General features: G+C 42.4%; 1 long non-coding RNA gene across 1 annotated transcript in view; it reads left to right on the forward strand.

The window, feature by feature from the left end:
* Positions 1-22,448, forward strand: part of LOC129338820 (uncharacterized) — a 38,753-nt gene extending 16,305 nt beyond the window's left edge. The window contains exon 3 of the long non-coding RNA XR_008597971.1: positions 21,617-22,448. This is a non-coding gene — a long non-coding RNA (uncharacterized LOC129338820). The remainder of the gene's footprint in view (positions 1-21,616) is intronic.
* Positions 22,449-22,688: the final 240 nt, after the last annotated feature.

A 22,688-nucleotide genomic window follows, 5' to 3' on the forward strand; every position in this document is an offset into this window, starting at 1 on the left:
ATAAATATGTTACAGCAATATTTTTGTGCCGATATAGCCACTTCCAGTGTCAGAAAAAAAATGGCACTGTATGAAATGGCCATGGTGATTCACATACATTTCATAAACGGTTGTAAATGCTGTTTGAAACTGCTGCCCTATATTGCTTTACACTAAATCAGGGCAGCAAAGGATAGCAACCTGTTTAAAACAGAAATGTGAAAGGGCCTTGAGTCTAAGAAACTGTTTTACTTTAAGAAGTCATTTCTTTTAAAACTGCTGCTCAATTACTACAGCAGAGAGTCTGGAATCTGGAGCTCAGAAGACATTTATGTTGGGAAATTCAAGCTTATTTGGCATGCAGTTACTGTACTGTTTCTGGGGAATGAGATATGCAGGAAAGGTTATATCTTTTATTGGACCAGGTTAGGCAAAAGATTGAACACATTCAGCAACAGTTCCAATAAAAGGTATCACCTTTTCCACTTTGTCTTGCCTCCCTCTCCTTACCATAAACTATATTACTTCCTCTTTTCTATCACCTTCTAGGGGATTTTAGCTAGAATGGAGAATATGTCGTATCAAACATCTACTGGGCAATTTACAAAACCTTTTTTTTACTTTACAGTGCTGGATATAATCCTATCAATGATAAACAAATCTCATTCACGTGTAGGTTTTCTTGTAATAAAGAATGATAATGAGTTGGAGTCAACAAAGTGAAGAAGGCTTCCCCCATTAGAAGGCAATCATTGGATCTCATTCAAATGTCATATCTATAAATACTGTATTTTAAAAAAAACATCATTTGGGCTGATGCATCTAATGTTATTGAATACTGTTGGCCATCAGATTTCAGAGCATTATGAAGAATAATTTTAGAATCAGAACGAAGACTACAAGTTATAGATAAAATAGTGAATGTTATGATGATATCACAGATTTTCTAGATTTGCTGGTTCATGTCTGTAAAAATAAAGAAAAAATTATGCATTTTACAGAAAGCAAGAGTTCCTTATGTTTTATTTAGTTGCTTTATCAGAAAAAGAGGCTTCCTGATGTTTTCACTGCTAATTATACTTGTGTTTCATTCCTTTTTGCAATGTACATAGGAACTTCCACTGGGCTGTCTTCTAGACACTGACCAGGGAGGGCGCTATTTTCCAGATAACAAAAGCAAGAAGCAGATTTGCCACCAGAAATGTTTTCAAAAGGGCCGTGCAGCCAGTCATGGTCTCTTGAGAAGTGCACCTGTATTATGGTGGTTTAGATATTTTCTCAACATTTCAAAGAGCTAGGTAAAGAGAGTATTTAGAAAAAAAAAATTCTTACCATTTACAAATCCATAGATGGATTTTGGATAAAGTATACAAAGATTACGTGTTTCTAAGCCAAGAGTTTCACAATTTCTCGATCATCCATTAGTAGTATATTTTAATAACTCCTCCTCCCCACCACCTGGGAAAACAGGAGTGTACTTCCTTATGAAATTATCTCAGCCCCTAGAATACAAATTATTCAAAATTTAAGAATCTAATTATAAATAAGAAGATCACAGTAATTTAATTTACGGGCATAAATCATTTTCTCCTCTTCTTCTAGTCATAATTTTGCTAACTGAACAAGATTTCTTTTTCTTTTTTTAAAAAATGTTTTGCTTGTTAAGGGATTTAAGATGACTGTTTATGGTACTATAACATTAGGGAAAATATGTTTCATATTAAATGGAAACATTTTATACTAAATTGCAATACAGCGCAGTTGCTCTGCTTAATTTTGATTTTATATCTGAAGTATGTGTGCAAGAATGTTTAGTAGACTAAAAATTGCTGAGTGTCATGAGATCTATAAAGACAAGGGAAAAATCAATAAAACTTGATGCTAGCCCATTCAAGAAGGGGAGGGGGACAACTGCTTCATTTGTACATGTGTATTAGATAAGTGATAAGCAATGGTAATCTATAGATAATTTGACCACATTCAACAGGTTTATATGACCTGGATCCAGCAAATCCATTCCACTAATGGTTGCACGTGCCTCTAGCATGTCAGGAGTTTTCCCCTGATGAAAGAACGTTAGTGGGAGAGATTTTGTGACAGAAGAAGATGTCTTGTGCTTTTGAAAAATGCCACCATGAGTAGAACAGACCTATAGGATACAACCCAAAATGGGGAGTCACAGTTCAGCCAGAGCAAGATGTTTCGAAGTCCCGTTGCCTTGTGGTAAGGGAGCAGCAAGCATACACTTGATTTTTCCATGGAATGAAATGGGAGTTCAGAGTGTTTAAACTTTGACCAATCGTGTTCCTCTCCCAGCATAAAGTACGTGGTATTTGAATGAAGAACAGAAAGGTTCAGTTGCTGCACACATGTGGGCACAATATAGCCAATGTTAAGCATTTTAAGCCCCATTGATTTCAGTGAGAAAAATGTACTTAAATTTCCTGTTGAAATCAGTGGGATGGAAATGTTATTTATCTTTGACCGGATTGTTTCCATAATTATTTTTTCCTTAATTAAAACATTTGAAGGCTTTATGGCTCTTACCACCGCCGACCTTTTGCTGTTGCACAAATACTGTACATAGTCTGTGTCCTGTGACCTATGTTGTTGTAATCCTGAATTTATTTGTTGCTAGGTCTGCCTACATGTGATCTCTTTGGAACCTTCTTGTAGATATGAAATGCTTTCTTCCATAAATGTCTGGCTGTCCCGTACTGGCTCTTTTACTGCACTAGTTTCAGATGATTTGTCTTTTTAAAAAAATCACACCAGTTTCTCCTGACAACCTCTGATTACAGAAAAGACAATGATATGAAACGCTCCTAAAACTATCTGATTTTTTACAGTCTAAAGATCTGAACTGGCCCTTGGATCTTTGCAGAATGTCACCTCCTTCCTTGCTGAAATGTGAACAGGTGCCCCTAATGGCAAAACTTCCATTGATTTTGATGGATGAAGATTACACCTTATGTTCACTGCAGTTCCCTTGGCAGGAAGCCCAGCTCTGCTTCCAGATAACCAGATCATACACACAAACTGTGTGGCCTGAACATGTCTATGGTAGTCCTGTTTTTTATGCACTTATGTCACGGGGAGGAAAAATGAGAACAATATACATTTTCCCTTCTTATAAAGGTAAGGTAAAGGTAGTCCCCTGTGCAAGCACTGAGTCATTGCTAACCCATGGGGGGACGTCGCATCACGACGTTTTCTTGGCAGACTTTTTACAGGGTGGTTTGCCATTGCCTTCCCCAGTCATCTACACTTTACCCCCAGGAAACTGTTGCACAACAGTTCCCCTTTTCTATGAGATGCTAAAAACTAATGGTTTCATGATGTTTCTTTGCTGGAGCCAGGGTGGGAAGTTGTAGAGCAAAGAACTGCGTCTCATTTTTACGATTAGCATAATATCCTATTTTTATTGCTGGGATGTGTTGATCCTGGGCTGATCATGTCTCACAGAAGCAACTAATAAATATTGCAGAATGGGCTTTCATTGGGCTCCCATCCATGGTGTATTTACTAAGGAGCTGTTTTATGCTAAGTCAGACTATTGGTTCATCTAGGGCCCCTTTCACACTTGCGGTTTAAAGTGTCATTTCTGAGCAGTCGCCGCAATCGCAATGGCTTCAGCTTGGCACCCACTCTTTTCACACTGTCCATGGCAGTTTCAATTTAGCACCTTCTTTTCTCATTTTAGACTGGCTTTGAAGCTTCAATCAAGTTTCAGGCTTTTGGGGCTTTGCAACAAACGTCATACTTTTTTTTTTTTAACTTTGAGCATGCGTATTAATGTTGCAATGATGGAACCCATTCCTACCCCCTTTTGCTGATTGGGCTGTCCTCTGCCCACTGGAGAGGCAATTGATGGCAGAGTTCTGGGGTAAAACATGTACCACTCTCATTATTTTTTTTTAAAAGCCAAGCCAGGAAAGGGTTAAAATGCTGCTTCTTTACCTCGCTGCCACTTTGATTTGCAACAATAGCAGAAGACGGAGAAAAGGAGCCATTTAACCGTTGCCTGTCTTTTAAAGCCAATAGAAATTAGGAGTAACACTTTCTTAGCTTTGAAAAAAAGAGTGCTCATACCACTGAGGGAGGAAGAGGGAAACAGCCATTTAACCCTTCCCTGCCTTTTAAAGCTAAGAGGGAGTACGGAGTACAGAGTTTCAACATAGCAATGTTACAAATCATTCCTGGATTTAAAAAAGGAGTGGGGGGAAGAAGGGGGAAAGGCAGCCATTTAACCCTTTCCTGGCTTTTAAAGCAAGCAGAGAATAGGCAGCAAGATTAGGAATTGTTTCTGGCTTTGGAAAAAAAATAAGAGCATGTGTGCATACCCAAGAGGAAGGAAGCCAATGGAGAAGCAGCCTTACGATTCTTACTTTGCTTTACTGAAAAAAATGGCAGAAAATGAGTTCAGAGAGCTGAGAAGAGGGCAGTGAAGCAAACAGATTACTATTAACAGCACTTTTTACTGCAATTGTGCAAAGATTCACAATGCTGAAATGTTATTTTCCTATAGCGAACCAAAAAAAATTACAGGAGAAGCAGATGGGGTGATGAGGAGCGTGGATGTTATTAGATCTGCAGACTAATCAGCTCCAGTAAAAGGAGAGCAGGATGCTGAGAAGCAAGCAGCCCAAATGTGATCGCACAGTGCCACACAATTGCGGGAAAAGCATGTGGGGTGCTGTTGAGGATGGAAGTGGCCAGATCAATCAACAACTGAGGAACAGGAGAGGGGGGAGAAGAGAAGCAAAAAGGTGAAAGAAGTGTTCATAATGACATTGATTGGGCCAAGCGCAACCGGGCAGCTGATTAAAAAAAAACAGTCACGGTATATGCACAGGGAGAAAATTGGAGATGCTGGACAAAGAACAGAGCTGCTTCCCATGACTACCTTGTTAGTGTGAAACCCCTGCAAACATGGGATGTGAAATAGGTACTGAGACAATTAAAAGACCAGGTGTGAAAGGGCCCTAGCTTTGCACAATTCAGAGCAATATGTTTCCTGGTCCCACCTACTTCTTCCTCAAAGCAAACAGCCAATTTCTTCCACCTCACTGGAGAAGGAGGAAGAAAAGCACAGGAACAGGGCCTTCTGCAGATACCAAGCTATAGCTGGACAAAATCAACAGCTGCCCACACACCTGCTTTCTCTGTGGTAGCCCTCAACTTTGGGAATGGCCTGCCTGAGGTGGTCAGGAAAGCCCCCACTCTCCTGGTTTGCCACAGCCTTGCAAAACAATTATCCAGGAGGGCTTTCTACCCAAATTACAGAACTGTCTCATAAGAAATAGCTCAGAGAGATGCTTTAGTAGGGGCGGGGAGTAAACATTATGCTACTAGGTACTGCAGGCTGATGTAGATATGCGCCTACCAGAGAGTTTTCATGCTGCTAAACATGCCATGGAATAAAGTCATGCTTTGTTTCAGATAGATTTCATCTTTGTGCTCGTCTTTATGTTGTTTAAAAATGTTTCCCAGAATGTCCTTAATGTTGTTCATTATTGTACTTTGCTCAGTGAATGTCCTAGATATCAATTACATTATATTTTCACTTGCGCTGTTGTAATCCACCTTGGATCTCAGTGAGAAAGGTGGACTATAAATAAGTAAATATTTTTAAAAGTGTTACCTTTGTATCTGCTGGGAGTACCAGTTCTGAAATAACTACATCTGTCATAGGAGGATGCTTGGCTTGGACCCTCCCAATGTTTTGTGACTGGCTATGCCCCCATGGCAGCCATTTTGTGGTTGGCTGCTCCCCAATAGCCACTCTGTGGTGGCACACAGTATTTGTTCTCAGAATTTCAAAAGTGTCCAGAGGGACAAGGTTAGGGACCCTTGTTTGGACTGACAGCAGTTTCCCCAGAACTCAGCAGCAGAAGTCTTGCTAGCCCCGCTAACCGAGAGATATATTTTCACCAGAGATGCTTGTGACTTCTTATCTGCTCTGCCCTGTTGAATCCCACCCCCAAATGCTATTTCCTTCCAAGCTTCCCAAGACATACAGCTGTCTTCTTGTGCTGTTTTATCAAGGGCTGTGTAAATGGATTGTGTTGTATTACTAGATAATAACAATACTTGATTAGTCTTTTTGCCCTTCACCATGTATCTACCTCTGTCTAGTATTAAAAAATGTATTTTAGCAATGAAATTCTATGTTGCGTGTATGTGTGTGCGTGTGTGTGGGGGGGGGAGGTTGACATCAATTTGTCATAGTTACTGCCATTTCAGTGGTAGTCACATTGTGGGTTATCTAATCTAATAATGGTGGTGTGTTGAATAATTATCAGCTCTGTCCATAACCTGTGGGTGAACTTGGCTTTGCTTTCCAAGAATGAGCCTGTGATAACAGAACGGCTCTGGCAATTAAAATACTCTAAGGTTCACAGGAGAGGCAAATGACTGCTTGCGAAGTGCTGCAGCGTACAATTTATGACATCCTTTATTTTAGCACCACTCAGTATATCTTGCAAATGTGTTCATGTGCTTAAGTCAGTTTATCCTTTTGTTAATGGGCCATGATTGCAATCAGGCATGCCCATTGTCAGTTCCACTACCATGGGAAATATTATTTGATGGTGGGGGGCGGGGGGTTGGAATAAAAAGCTTTAATCAATAAATTTAATTTCTTCCCTAACCAGACACTGATACATAAATGCATTTCCAGTTTAGGGGTAGAGCAATTTCCCTTGGATGGTAAATAATCCATGTGCATTGGAAAGTTAGCCTACTGAATTGAATCCATACAATTCCATTCTAATTTCAGCATTACCAAAAGAAAATAGGCAATTTCTTCAGCCAACCTACCTTAGTCTAGAATGATATCGGCTAAATTAATTAAGGTTGTGGAACTATAATTTGATGGTGGGCTTGAGAAATCTGTCTTTCCCCATGCCCTGTCACACGTTATTGGCTATCATCATTTCTATTTGTTTCATGTCCTGCCAACTGACTCATGGACTGAATGGTCCAGAGCTTTCAATCACCTGAAGATGCACATGGTTCTTTTATTTAAATGAGTCAGGCAGGATATGGGCATTCAGCATGTGCACGATGTCCACATTAGGGAGAGGGGTGGGTGGAAATCAGTGCATCTTGCTGATTCTACAAAAATTGGAGAGTGAAGATGCTTGGCTGGTAAGTGGTAAAATAGTAGGAAATAAACAGTATAAACCTGCTCAGGGTCATAAAACAAGGCAGTTATCTGCTGGTTGTTAAAGAAACCCTTTTTTAGATCAAAAAGAAGTGAGTAATTATCATTCTGTTTCAAATCTGCCTTTGTTGAGGTGAGTAATTTTGATGTTGAGTGAGTTGGGGCAGATGGGGTTTGTGCTCCAGAAAAATGTCATTATAATTTCAGATCCATGATTCAGAGTAGACACCTTTACCTTATTTTTGGGTAGGACAGTACCAGTTCAGGATTAAAATTCATGGGGGTTTTTCCCCCCAGTTCCAAAATTTCAGGACCATTATTTTCAATGGGGAATCTATTTAAGGGTCTGGGGCAGCTGTTTATAAAGAAAATGGCACCAAATTTGCACAAAACACAATCCTCCATCTAATTTAAAGACCCCTATGTTTCAAGCAGAATGAACAAAGAGGTTTGATTTTACACCCCACTCCCTCAAAGTAAGTGCTCCTTGGCACATTTCTTTCTACTATTTCCTATAGAAGGATTGTGGCAGCCTGGCAGGAGAGCACCAATTGCTGGTGTTTGAAAAAAAATGGTGGTTGCATCCCGTTTCTTTACATACCCTTACAGTGATTGCCATACAATATTTTTAAATCTTGCTGCTGAATATTCTGCATTTGCCATCCTTCCTTGTTGAGGGCTGTTGTCCCCTTTCACAAAGTCAGGAAGGCTTCCTTTGCATCCCCCCCCCCCCGCTACTGTGTCATTGCAATCTTCGAAAATAGTTTGAATTTTATAAAAACAAATTAGAGTGCATGTGTTTGTGATTGCATGTGATGAAACACTCATCCAACTTCTATGAGACACATCTTTACACTGGGCATCTGCTGTAGGAATACTTTAATTACTACTACTGTTTAAAGAGTTCCTGGTGGGTGGGGTCTCTCATTTCTCTGAAAATATCTTGCTCAAAGCAGCAGCTGTGAGCCTTAAAGACTCCTTCTCTGAGGCTTGTCTCCAATGGTGATTGGCTGGGAGTGTTCCTCCTGATCTCTTGTAAGGATCCCATTGGAAGGGAGAAATGCCATTGCCTGAGAAAGCAAGAGAATCAAAGAAAAACAAGATGCTTAATGCTGCTGACAGTGGTAACCACCCAAACACGAACACCAGCCTAAGTATTTTTGATTTGGGTTTACCATTCTGAAATCATGGTAATGACCCAAGTCAGTGGTTTTCATCTATATTTTCAACTTGGGAATTTCAGGATGCACAACCCTAGTAACAGAGGTATTCGAGGATGACACATCTGCCATTGATCCTTCTCAATCCAGAACTGCATATGAAACATAAAGAGGACTGATTTATGTATAGATAAGGACATATTTCTCTGTTAATCAATTTATCAGGAGCCTTTGACATGGTGGATTGCTTGATTTTGTTCATGTTGGAATGCAAAGAACTGCATTGGAGTTGTTCTTTTTTTTCTGACTGAGAGCCAGTTTGGTGTAGTGGTTAAGAGCACGGGACTCTAATCTGGAGAGCCAGGTTTGATTCCCCACTCCTCCACTTGAAGCCAGCTGGGTGACCTTGGGCTAGTCACAGTTCTCTGGAGTTCTCTCAGCCCCACCCACCTCATAGGGGGTTTATTGTGGGGATAACAATAACACACTTTGTCAGCCACTCTGAGTGGGCATTAAGTTGTCCTGAAGGGCAGTATATAAATTGAATGTTGTTGTTTGTTTGTTGTTGTCGTTGTTGTTGTTGTTATGTATCCAGAGGGTTGCTGTTGGAGATTTAGAATCATCAGTATAGGATTTATTCTGCTGAGTTCCACAGGGCTTTGTATTATCTCTTGTGTTGTTCAGACTTTGCAACTCTATTTCTTTGCAAGGGTGATTAAAGCCACAGTCCACCTTCAGTCTTTGCTGGAACAGTATCTGAGGTCTTTGTACTATTGACTCTGGCCCCAGTGACTCCCATCTTAATTGAGGGACCTCAGCCTTAAGCAGGACACGGGGTTCATTTTGTGACTGTAGAAGAATTTATCACAAATGGGTTATGTGGGGAGACACCCTTCACCCTAGAATTCACTCCAGTATTCTAGTAACTGAGAGTGCACTCTGTCATGGCTTAGAGCCTGGCTGCAAGTTCTTAGTGGGCAAAACATAAGGTGCTGGGGGAGGAATTATCAAGTGCTAAAAGATGCAAATGGCTTGGGCCAGAGTAAGACAAAAGGTTTACCATTTAACATCTTTGCTAGAATGTCACACTTAAAAGGACAGAGACTGGGAAAGCCAAGTAATAATAGGAATAATACAGAGTATTTCGTCCTCTTGGGTCAGGAAGATTGAATTATTCCAAAGCTGGATGGACTCGCAAGGGGAAATTATAAATTATCATGACATGAGAAGGAATCTGTTGGACTGTTACTAGGAGCATCTTCATGCCATGAAGGGCTAACTTTTACACTGGTTCTCTATTGTTCATGACCACGTGTCAAGGGACAACAGGGAACAAGTTGTAATTCAGAGAACTAAACTAATGAAGTACCTTCCAGTGCTGTGAATTCAAGAATTACAAGAATATCATTGAGGATAAGCATAGAGTTAGGGTTAGGAGGACAACATTTTTACACCATTTCTTTCTATCTTTGCTCATCGTGATGCTTTTACAGACTGTGTACTCTTTTTAATTGTTATTAAACATTCTTATATTTTGAATGTTTGAAGCCTGATCTCTGTAAACACACCATGCCTAGTTGGTCCCTCTTTCTAAAGAGAAGGGAAGGGCAGCAGTGGAGCAAGTGAGTTCAATGCAATAGCTCAAAAATGTGAATGCACATTCAGTCATCCCTGTGCTACTGAGAATGAGTTGCAACACAGATACTGAGTGCTAGATGTACAAATCCATCTAGCTGTTTGTTGGTTGCAGTAGTTAGTACTCAAAGAGAAGCTGATAAAGCTCAAGTAAGAGGAAGGGTTGCCTCACCATGGAGAGACCCAGATGGCAGTCTCCCAGAACATGAGGGAATGGGGCTTGTTTATCCATTTGTTCATAGGCTATACTAAAGTTAATTGTATAGCCAGTTAACAGCATCCGAGGACTGTGTTTATGGATCATGCCCAATGTGATACACACAACTTGCGAGAGAAAGAGATGACCTTCCTTGCTCTGGAAGAATTCTTGGTTGCCTCCTTTTATTTTAAAAAAGCAAAAAATGGCTAGTTTTATACCCTCACCCCCCACCCCGCCAAAGTGCGTAGAAGGCCCTAAAGCACCAGATCACTTTTAACCGGGAAATAACACTATAAAAATTTGGCCATTAGTGGTCGGAGTATCAGATGGACAGAATGTGAGACATCCATACCTTTCCCTAAAAGTAAGCAAAGATGTTTTGTGGCTACTGAGGTATGTGGCCTTTGGCAATTTAAACATGTTAGGAAGGGATTAGAGTCTATAACATATTTAACAGATTTTAAGCCTTTCAAGAATTTTTCTTTGAGAGGCTAGTGTTAGAAATCACAATTGTGCTATTTATTAAAATTGGCAGCTTGCCATTCTGTTCTTTTTCTGTAAAGAATGGAATATTTACCAACAGATAAGGCATGATTAATCTACTCCAAAGGAAAGAGCAAGAGTCCAGTAGCACCTATCAGACTAACAAAATTTGTGGTAGGGTATGAGTTTTCATAAGTCACAGCTCACTTCTTCAGATACAGCTAGACAGGAGTCCATCTGTCCTTATATCCTGGAGAGAGGAGTGATTTCAGATGCCGAATGACAATAGCCGGTGAATGACAATAGCAAGCATGATTGGATTGTGTGGATTATGCAGTAGGTGTGGAGAAATCAGGACTGGTAATGAGACGGGAAGCCTAGGTCTTGATTCAGTCCAGGCAGATGCATTGTCTTGAGCTTTATTATCAGTTGCAATTCAGTACTCTCTAATCTCCCTTTGAAAATCCTCTGCATAATAACTGTTACTTTTATGTCAGCAACTGAATGTCCTGGAAGGTTAAAATATTTCCCCACTGGTTTTTGAACGTTGTGGTTTCTGACATGTCCATTCTTTGTCAGTCTGGCCAGCTCTATGGCCATTTCCACACAGCTTACCTGCTTGCGTTATGTCCCGGCAGATCGCGCAAAAAAACGCTATCTTCCGCATTTTTTGCGCAATCTGCCAGGACATAATGCAAGCAGGTAAGCCGTGTGGAAACGGCCCAGGTCTTCTTAGATAACTCTTGTGTTTTGGAACCTTTTCAGTCTGGATTCAGACTAGTTTATGGGACAAAGACAGCTACAAAGACAGCTCTAGTAGCATTAGCAGACAATCTCTATCTGAATAAAGATAAAGGCCATGCCTTGTTATTGCTCTTCCTGGATCTTTCTGCAGCCTTTGACACAGTAGACCATGCCCTCTTGTTGAAGTGTTTGGATACAGAAATGAGGGTCAAAGGCAGTATGTGCCTTGGACTGGTTTGAATAGTTTCTCATGGAACAGACTCAAAAGGTTGCTATTGGAAATCAGCTATCTCCAGAACGGAAATTATCTTGTGGGGTTCCACAGGGCACAATCTTATCTCCTATGTTATTCAGTATGTAGGCAAAATCAACAGCTGCCCGTACACATGCATTTTCAGTGGTGGCCCCCATCCTATGGAACAGGTTACCTGAAGAGGTCAAGAAACTCCCACTCTCCCAGCTTTCCGCAAGTGATGTAAAACTGATTTATTCAAGAGGGCTTTCTACTCAGATAGGAGGGCTATACTGTAAGAAGGTATGATTCTCTAAAGAGACAGGGAGCATAGACTTTACTGCAATGTATTCTCCATTGTCTTATGTACTATCTATTGCTTTAAGTATGATCCTACTGGGTAATTCTATGTTGTTTAAAATGTCAGTCATAGAATTGCTTATGCTCTGTTTCAGCTTTTCTTCTACTCTGTATTGGATTTTTGCTGATGCCATATCTTTGCAAATTCACATTAAAATTATTGAAATGTCCTTAATATTGACTGTACTAATATCACATTATGTAATCCGCCTTGAGTCTCAGTGAGAAAGGCAGAATCTAAATGACATAAATAAATAAAGCAAATAAATATTATACAAGTTGTGGTGGTGGAAAGTGCAGTCAGGTCACAGCCAATGTATAGCGACCCCTACAGAGGTTTTCAAGACAACAGAAGTGGTTTGCCATTGCCTGCTTCTACAAAGTGACCCTGGTCTTCGTTGGAGGTCTCCCATCCAATCTAAACAACGCCAATCCTGTTTAGCTTCCAAAATTTGATGAGATTGGGCTTGCCTGTGTTATCCCGGTCAGGACATTTGTTAAATGGAATCACCAGCCCAATGACAGAGCACCTCACTATATTCAAATGCAGACCACAGAAGACTGTTGCCTTGTTATTCTTCCTTGTAAGCTTCCCAGTGGGACCTGATTAGGCACTGCTTAAAAAGGAGTGCTGGAATAGATGGACCTTTGGCCTAATCCAAAAGCATTCTTATTATGTGCTTAAATTATGCAATAAAAGCTGTCTTCATTTCAGTTTAACAGCTGATTTTTTTTTAAAAAAAGAAAACATCGCTTCTCATTACCTGGGAACGATATCTGTGTATGTTAGGGAATTAGGTGAGGAAATAATTATTCAGGTTTTGTTTTTTTAATAAACAAACCCACTTCTATTTAGGCTAAGAACATTTTCAGAAAAGCCTGATCAGTTGTTGCAAGTTTTTCTTCATTTGGCCACAAAATATTTCTTTCCTGCATGGCAAGTTTCTTTTCCCCTTCCTTTCCAAACCTTTTCCTGATAGAAAGTGTTTCCATTTGAGAGAGAGAGAGAGAGGAAACACACACACATCAAATACTGGATTTTTCCATCCAGCCTTCATTTTATAACCTACTCCATATATATTCTACCTTTGTGTGTGTGTGTGTGTGTGTGTGTGTGTGTGTGTGAGACAGAGAGAGAGAGAGAGGTTTCTTTTAAGTTTAATGACACAGTAATCTGAAACCAGCAGCATCCATCTTGCAGCAAGACTTCGACAGCACAACTTCAAAGGGAATCTATGACTTCTCCTCCCTGGCCAACCTCTCTGCTCACCAGCTCCAGGAAGCAGCTGCATTTCTTTGAACTCGGCTTTAACTTTACTTTAAGGCCAGCTTAAAGCCCCCCTATTTTCAATCAAAAGTCACATCGTAGGTAGAAAGGGAAGGGGAAGTTCAAAGTTGGCTTCCTTGCTTGTTAAGGGCCAGAGATAGTTTACCTGGAAAAAAAAATGCTACACTAAACCGGCTTATCAATAAATGGAAGCCAGTGGACCAAGCCTGATATTTTGTGACCCGCAAAGCAGAGTCCAAGCAGACTTTCTCAGTATTTCCCCTCTCCCAGATTTAACTTTTTCCATACACAAAATATAATTGATCGTTTCTATTTTTTTCATTTCTGAAATGGCATACAAAAATCATATCATGATTATGGACTTTCATTCCAGACCAAGATGCGTAGCTGTGTTACTCTGTCTGTAGCAGTAGAAAAGAGCAAGAGTCCAGTAGCACCTATAAGACTAACAGAATCTGTTGTAGGGTAGCTTTTTTGAGTCACAGCTCACTTCTTCAGATACATCTGAAGAAGATATCTGAAGAAGTGAGCTGTGGTTCACAAAACCTCATACCCTACATAACTTTTGGTAGTACTATAGGTGCTACTGGACTCTTGCTCTTTTCTACTATTCCAGATAAGGCCCCCTAGACCCCAGGCTCTGATAAAATGTAATCATTCTATTTCCCATGTTTGACTCTATCAGTAAGCCTAATGCAGCCTCGTACACTCCAAACATCCTTATTTTCTGTTTCCTTGGGGAAAACAAAGAAGAACACCCTGGCAAAGTTAATCTTTAATGGGTTTCTTTCATATGGTACAGAATATGGAAGGATATGAATCAAGAGAACCCCAAAATATCACATCTCTACAGAACCCAAAAATATCACATCTCTACAGAATGCGGGAATTGTAATTACCTAATCCTGTTGCTTGTCTTAAATTTTTTCCATAAGGTTTCTGAAAACTTCCTGTTTTTTTTCCATTGGAAAAATGGAATGACGCATTTAATATTTATTTTAACAGATGTGTTTTATCTTAGAGAAGCCACATTGGAGTTGTAAGGAAGCAGACAAGATATGTGTCTTACAGGCAAATAGCATTTACAGTGGGTTGCCTAGATCTCGTGGAGAGAAGGAAGCAAAGATGCTTCTGTTCTGCAGCTATAGATATAACAACCTACCGGTTAAGTAGTTGGGCTGTGAATCAGCACTCTGCTAGTACGACTCTCACTACTGCCATGAGCTCAGCAGGTGGCCAGTTCTCTCAGTCCCAGCTCCGCAGCTGTATTGTGGGGCTAATAACAATGCTGACTTTGTTCACCACTCTGAGTGAGGTACTAATCAGTCAAGAAGAGTGGTATATACACACGTTGTTGCTGTTGTCATTGTCATTGTTGTTATTATTTTGTAAATTCTTATATATCCACTATTTGCCCAGGACATATCAAAGAGAAAGGGTTAATAAAAATCACTTGACCCAGATTCCACAGAATGGTGTTCCCTCAAACTTACATGGCAGTGATGGTGAGTTACATGGTTGAGTGTTTCACTGTCAAAAACTCCCCCAAAGTTGAAAGACGGCTCATGGGGGAAAGAAACTTTGTACTTTCCTCAGATGTTTGAATTGGTTCTTTCACTAGCACTGAAAGGAATTCTGTATTGGGACTCCTAAATTAAAATGTAGGGAACGTGGAAACACTGTACCCACACACTGCTAGCCCTGGTCTATGGCTGTCTGCAGTACTGAGAAGAATGGGCAAGTGACTTCATTTCCCACTGAGAAAAGTGATTCAACGGGGGACGGAACATTTTTGAAATCCAATGATTTTAACAGAGATTATTAAGCATGCATTTTCCCATGCATACACGTGCACACACACGTTTGTTTTCCTGTCCTCCGCTCAAAATCTCAGCTTCTGGAAGCAGCTTTTCCTTATTGGACAAAAGCAGGCAGGGCTTTGTTGCACATGTGGCTTGTGAACTTGGGTAGTTTGTACCCAAGTTCAGCATTAGAACAGCTATTTGGAAAGTGCCCAAAATAACTAGATCCAGGGCTCATTTCGAGGGGGAACGTGCCGGAACACAATTCCGGCAGTTCCCCAAAGAGGTCACATGACAGGTGGCCCCGCCCACCTGACTCAGCCATTTGGGGCCCGTTTCAGCCTGGATTGGGCCGAAACGGCCTGGATCGGGCCTCTGATGGGTGGTGGATCACTCTCCCACTCAGCAGCGGCCCAATCCTGACCATTTTGGGCCCCTTTTCAGCCATTTTCAGCTCCTTTTTGCCATTTTGGGCCCAATTTCAGCCCTAAATGGCCAGGATTGGGTCCAAAACAGCCAGGATAGGTGATGTCAGGGGGTGTGGCATATGCAAATCAGTTATGCTAATGACACACTTCCGGTGCTGTCAAGTGACGCGGCATATGCTAATGAGTTAGACTAATGAGTTCCTCCTGCTCTTTTTCTACGAAATGACCCCTGACTAGATCAGTGAAATTCTCATAGTTTGTCAGGCACAGTCTCTTTTGACATTCTGCCTGTTGTTCTTCCCCAGAGTGGCACCTGCCCCATGACTCAGGAACGTGAACAAGCTCAATACAAAGTCGGATTTCTTGTTGCCAGGTGGTTCCCACCTTAAACCAGCTGTGGCTGGAGGATGGTAAGCTGTGAGCCTTCCTGAACTGTGGGCCTCATTCCATGGCTGGAAGTAAAGAGCCTGTCCTCTCCACCCCAAGCCCCCTTCTTTGCAGCCTCCATGCTTTCATCTCAGCATTGGGGCAATCCCAGGAGGAGAGCATGTGAGGCTCCTCCCTCGCCAGTGCTCCCACCTGATGGTCTGCCATCCCGTTGCACCACCTTGTTCCTTCTTCTGCCCTGGGAGTGACAGCACACTCCAGCTGTCCCTCCCTGCAATTCCTTCTTGGCCTTCACAGAAACCCGACTTTAAAGGATTCCCCTTGTCCCACCTCCTTGGATCTTCTCACAGTCCCCATCCAGCCTCACTGAGTGGCCCTTCTCCCAGCTTCTCCGATGGAGGGTTGGGTAAATTCTGCATTCTCCTAGCCCCACCCACTCCATCCCAGTCCAGAGTGGGGCATTTGTTCTGTTCTCTGCCTGGCATTCATCCCTGCTGTTTCTGGAGCCTCTCCAGTGGCAACTTTGACCACTTGAGGCGCATGCTTGCCTGGCTCACGCGGCCGGCAATCTCCTGTGGGCCTAGCTGAGGTTGAACTGCCTGGGAAACTTGCAGGAGAAGGGTGAGTCAGCTGGGTGGCTGCCGCCTGTTCCTGCAGGGTTGTGCCTGGGAGTCAGCTGCTGCTGTCCTAATGGTAAAGGTGGCCTGGGATCCGGTAGAGGCACCTGCAGCTGAGGTACTGACAGGACCTGGGGATGTGTGCCTGCTGCTGCAGGGCTGGCAGAGGGGTGGACAGGAGGACGGTATTGCCAGGCAGAGCAGGTGGATTGCAAACAAGAGAGAGGAAGCCCCCACTACAGCGGTCACCCAGAAAAAGGGCAAGCTGGCACAGTGGGCTGGACGTGGTTTAGAATCATAATGTTGGAAGGGACTTCCAGGGTCATCTAGTCCAACTTGCTGCACAGTGCAGGAAATGCACAACTAACTCCCCCTCCCCCCTGCCCACACACACACACACACACACCCAGTGACCCCTGTTCCATGCCCAGAAGATGGCAAAACACCTCCAGGACCCCTAGCCAAACTGTTTGACTCCCTCTTCTCTACTGCCAGCTGGTCCTCCTTCAGGCATGTTGGCAATCTCATTCTCTCACCTGAGCTGCTATGCTTCACGCTGAGGAGAGAGCAGGATGGTAAGACTCTCTCCCTTCAGATACACAGAGGCTGGCTAAGGTTCTACAGTGTTGGGGAGAGACAATCCTACATGTGCAGAAGTACTCTGGTAATTTTAAAAAGTTATAGTTGCATACAATATGAATAGTTATGTTGTAGTATGTGTGTGTGGTGGGGGTAGCGCACAGGGCATAAGATTGCCATGGTGCTCTTTTGGACTCTGGTAAATGTGAATGTGGCTCTCTGTGAGTGCCACTAAACTAGATACATGCCTACCCATGTAAATACATGGCCATAATGAGGCACTGCAGCTCAGTGGCCCTGTTTTCTTCCTATGTTCATCTCTCTCCATATTTCAGGCCCCTTGCTGCTTCCCTTCTTCACTCCTATTGAACTGTAGGCCATCCCTGTCGCTTGGACTTTCACCTCTTTCCTCAGCCTTATCTACAACTTCAGGTCTCTGCCTCCTAGCCCTCTACCATCATGTCTATTCAGACCCATCCCACTTCTCTGTGTCCAAGTTACTGAAATCTGGATAATTCCTGTACAAAGGGATATCATAATAGGGCTAATAGGGGTGTGCAAAGTGAAACAAACGAGCTGGCAAGGTCCCACCCAGAAAAACCCAGTAACAGAACATAGTTCATTCAGAAACCCCAGATTCGAAACTGAAATGGAAACCTTTTCAGTGCACCCGCCTAATGGCTAACTCCTATGTGTGAAAGCTCCTTCCTGACCTCTGTTTCTTTTCTTGACTAGTTCTTTGTTGGGTTGTGCACCAGGGGAGTGGGGTTCTGACCACTGTCCTGAATCGCTCCCATTCAGAAGAAAGTGTGAAAGTCCCTAGGCTCATGCACATTTGGCGTGTAGGTTCTCTGTAAGCAAAAGATGGCGTCCTAGCTCACGCACAGGAAGCCTATATGTATATGTTTATAGACACAAAAGTTCTGTGCCTACTTTGTGGGAAGCTGAGGCTGGGGACAGATCCTGCTTACCCTCATCAAGTTCACTAACAGGCAATAACTTTGTGAACAGAGCTATAAGGGAGGGTTGGTGAGCTGGCTGCTAATGTTGCCATAAATATCCAAAGATGCGTATAAGGCAGAAGGAGTTGATTGGTTTATTGGCTGGTGATGTCACAATTGCCAATCCTCTGTATTGAGAGCTGCTGTAGCATAGCGGTTAAGTGGCTGGGCTCCAAATCAGCATTCTGCTAGTTCAACTCCCACCACTGCCATAAACTCTGCAGGTGGCCTTGGGTAAGCCACTCCTATCAGCCCCAGCTCTCAGTTGTATTGTGTGGATAATAAAAAACACTAACTTTGTTCACTGTTCTAAGTATGGTGTTAATCTGTCCAGAAGGGTGGTATATAAATACACCCTGTTGTTATTGTTGTTGTTTCTTATCAGATGGGGCTTTGGGATGTATGAGGTTGAAAGTTATAGATTCTGCACATTCCATACACACCAGAGCCACCTAATTAAATTTTTCTTGCTAGTGTCAGGGAGGGCGGCACTGGTGAATATGTATAACAACAACAGTATTAATAATAATATGATTCAACTCCCTAATGCTCTATATTCTAGATGATCTTTTTTTCTGAAAAACAGCACACCATTTACAAAGTCTAGCCAAAGAAGGGAACTTTTTAAACACCAACTGAGATCTTTTAAACAACAGAAATCTTACCCAAACAAAGTGAAGTTCCTCTCTCTGTGCCGGCTGGTATGAAACGAGATTCCCTTAGAGAGTTCAGCAGGAGAAAACAAACTTCAAACAGACTTCACATAACATCCTTTGGTGACAGGGGCTTCACAAGAGTCATGTGTGACATGCTACAGAATCTTTTTTTAAAGGTTGGATGCCTCTAAACAAATGCTATAAAAAAAGGCTTCTAGCAACAATATTTCAAAGTCTGGAGCCAGATGAGTGAAAGACTCCAAACAAACCACTACGCTTCAGAAAATCCAGTGTCAGGCAGGGAGGACCCAAGGGTAGGGCGCCTCTGTGGACAAAACTACAGAATAATCAGAAACTACTCAAAACCCCAGTGCAGGAAATGTGTCTCCTCCCTGAAAATATCAGCAAATAGCAAAAAATAAAGAAACAGCAGAAAGGCTGGGAGGGGGAGGGAAAAGATACTGAACCACTGTAGAAGAGCTTACAATGAAATAATTGCATCGTTCTAAATCCCACTGATTTTAATGTAACTCATTAATCATGACGTTTAAGGTGGTGTATGGGAGAAGGCAGGTGGCCGATGGATGGACGGAAAGAGATTGGCTGGCACATTAATCGGCAGCAGTTGCTGGATGTGGCCTTGACCTTGGGTGCTGGGCTTTTGTGCGTGTGCGCATCGGCTTTGTTTTTAAGATGCCCTCCTGTATGATTTTTGAGGTGTCACATTTGCTGATTACATCTGGAAACACATTTTGGTATGCAACAGCCTTCCAGTTCCTCTTATTGGCTTAGGTCTACCAATGCACAAGTGGAAACGTAAACTGATTTACAGTGCAATCCTAAGAAGAGTAACTCCAGTATAAGCCCATTGAAGTCAACAAGCTTAGACTGGAGTTACTCTGCTTAGGATTGCACCGTTAGTGCAGTTCTACTAGTGCAAGATCTTATACAAGTTCTTATATAAGTGCTTTCCTCCCTATATACTACAGTGCCTAGAGGTTGGTCCCACAATATCTTGTGAAGCAGAAATGCAAGTGAGGATACAACGTCTAACTTAGTGCAAGCAGCTAACACATTTTTCTCTTGCTACTTACTCAAGTGCTCTTGTGCAAACAGAAATGTTGCACAGCATCCAATCTGTCATCACAAGAACTGGATTCCGCACATATTGGATAATGCACTTTCAGTGCATTTTATCAATCGTTTGAGGTGGATATTTTGTTCTGCACACAAAAAAATCTGTTCCAAATGATCTATAAAGAGGATTGGAAGTGCATTATCCAACGTGTGTGGAATCACATGTCTAGAACCTTGGAAGACAGTAATATGTCCCCTACTGTCTCTCCAGCAGTTTTTCTCCCATGGAGCTCTGTGACTGAAAGTAATCCTTCTCAAAAGAAAAACATGTGAAGAGGCTGTTTTGGGGTAAATGCATGGGCAAAAAATGCATTCATAGCCCTTCCCTATCTTGCGATGGCTGCTTTCAGTGGCCCCATTCCCTTGTTTGAGAGCGAATCAGCACACGCTACACTGAAACACACAGGTCATGCTGCTGGAAGATCTCTTTGGTCTTGAGTGCAACTTCACTGCCAGTGGGAAGCCATAGAAGGCAGCAGTGTCCAAAAGTATGTAGATCATGGGCAATCTTAAACTATGATATCATAGAAGAGATAATTGCCTGGAAATGATACGAGGTGATGTGGCTGAATTGTTGGAACTATACTAATAGCCTTTATTTACTTATACCCCACTTTTTCTCCCTTAGAGGAGCTCAAAACATCTTACAACATCTTTCGCCTCTCCTCTGCAACAAAAACCCCATGGAGGTTAAAGTAGTGTGAATGGCCCGTTTTAAGTCACCAGTCATCTTCCAGAGCAGAGTGTAGATTTGAACATGAGTTTCCCAGACCCTAATCTAACCACTGTACCATCTTGGCTGTAGATTTATTAAAGAAGAAAAGAAGAAGAGAGAAAACTCCTGATTCCCAAAGTCATCACGTCTCCTTTTGTCCAAGAGGATGTCTGCTGACTTAAGGCAGATTGGGATAAAATTTCCTTACCTTCCTCGTAACTATTCTTGGCAGAGGAGCCCCGTATTGCAGTTCCAATACAGTTTTGGCTGCCAGCAGAGATGCAAGGGTATTGGAACCAACACATCACACCCTCCCATCAATGGAGCATTTTCTAGCTTTAACCTTTTGGGGAGCAAGTTTAGTTCCCTCATAAATTTGTAGGGTGTCTGCTTTTGCTATCGACTGCACTCTGGAGGGAGCCCCTTCGAGAGTTCACAGCAACCAGAGCAACAGCAGTTCTGTTGCATTTCAAAGGAGCAAGAGGAGGCCGTTTTTAGCAGGTCTGCTCCTCCTTGAGCTTCTAGAGGCTACATGTGGGGTGCAATGTTTTCAATTTGCTTCACCGTTGCCATATGGCTGTGACATTAATGCAAGCATGTGGGAGTTTCTCAAAACACTGAGTGCATACAACAAGTTGCAGCAATGACAGTAGTTCATACATGGTTGCCTTAAAAGATACTTTGTTAACAATTACTACCAGGGCTTTTTTTCTGGGAAAAGAGGTGGTGGAACTCAGTGGGTTGCCCTTGGAGAAAATGGTCACATGGCTGGTGGCACCGCCTCCTAATCTCCAGACAGAGGGGAGTTTAGATTGCCCTCCATGCCACTCAGCGGCGCGGAGGGCAATCTAAACTCCCCTCTGTCTGGAGATCAGGGGGCGGCGGTGGCCGTGTGACCATTTTCAAGAGGTTCCGGAACTCCATTCCACCACGTTCCCACTGAAAAAAAGCCCTGATTTCTACTACACATCATTGCTCTGGAATGTTGCAAAGGCCTTGACTAGGAGCACCTGTGATGTAGGTCTCTGTTTATCTGTGTTTTACAGATGGGGAACTGGGAGGCAGAGAACAACTTGCCCAAGAGGCCACACAAGGAGTCGATGACACATCGGAGGACTTGAACTCATTTTTCCCTGAGCCCGACTGAAGGCCTAATTTAAACACGAAGTTGCAAAGAGATTCCCAGTGCAGCTTCCAGGTAAAGCAGCTCCATTTGCACACCTGCACACTTATCTGCAAGGGCTCCGGATCTCTGGTGTGCAAACTAAGTGGATGTAATTGGCTTCCACAGATTGCAGCACAGTTTAAACCAAATCCAGAGCCTGTGAAAATCATATGGGGAAGCTGTTTGCCTCATCCGCTTATATTTGAATCACACTTCAGGTTTGGTCTACAAATGCAGAAGAATGTAGAGGTGGTAGAATTCCAGGAGGCTAATATTATACGCTCGAATGTTTAGCTCTTGAAATGCTGCTGGACTGATTATTTTCTTCATATGTGCAGATATTTCTGTCTTTTAACAGTATGCCTTTTGTTTTTTAAAGTTTTTATTCCTCCTTGTATTTATCTCAGATCCCTCAGTGAAGTATATGTGAAGCATGTCGGGGTCTCCCAAGTGTATGTACTGGTGCTGTTTATAGTCTGCCTTTCTCACTGAGACTCAAGGCGGATTACACAGTTTAGACCAATACAATCAACAGCTGAGATGTTCAATAAACATTCAGTAAACAATTCAATATGGTAAGAATGGCAGAAATCTGATACAAAGCTGAAAGCAATGCTGAAACAAAGAACAAGCAAATTGACATGACGTACTACCAGGGCTTTTTTCCAGCAGGAACGCGGTGGAACGGAGTTCTGGAACATCTTGAAAATGGTCACATGGCTTGTGGCCCCAGCTCCTGATCTCCAGACAGAGGGGGGGGGGTTTAGATTGCCCTCTGTGCTGCTCAACGGTGCGGAGGGCAATCTAAACTCCCCTCTGTCTGGAGATCAGGGGGCGGGGCCACCAGCCATGTGACCATTTTCTCCAAGGGCAACCCACTGAGTTCCACCACCTCTTTTCCCAGAAAAAAAGCCCTGCATACTACCAACATGGAACTATCCAGTAGGAGCATA

Source organism: Eublepharis macularius, chromosome 1 (assembly GCF_028583425.1).
Source record: "Eublepharis macularius isolate TG4126 chromosome 1, MPM_Emac_v1.0, whole genome shotgun sequence".
NCBI lineage: Eukaryota > Metazoa > Chordata > Lepidosauria > Squamata > Eublepharidae > Eublepharis > Eublepharis macularius.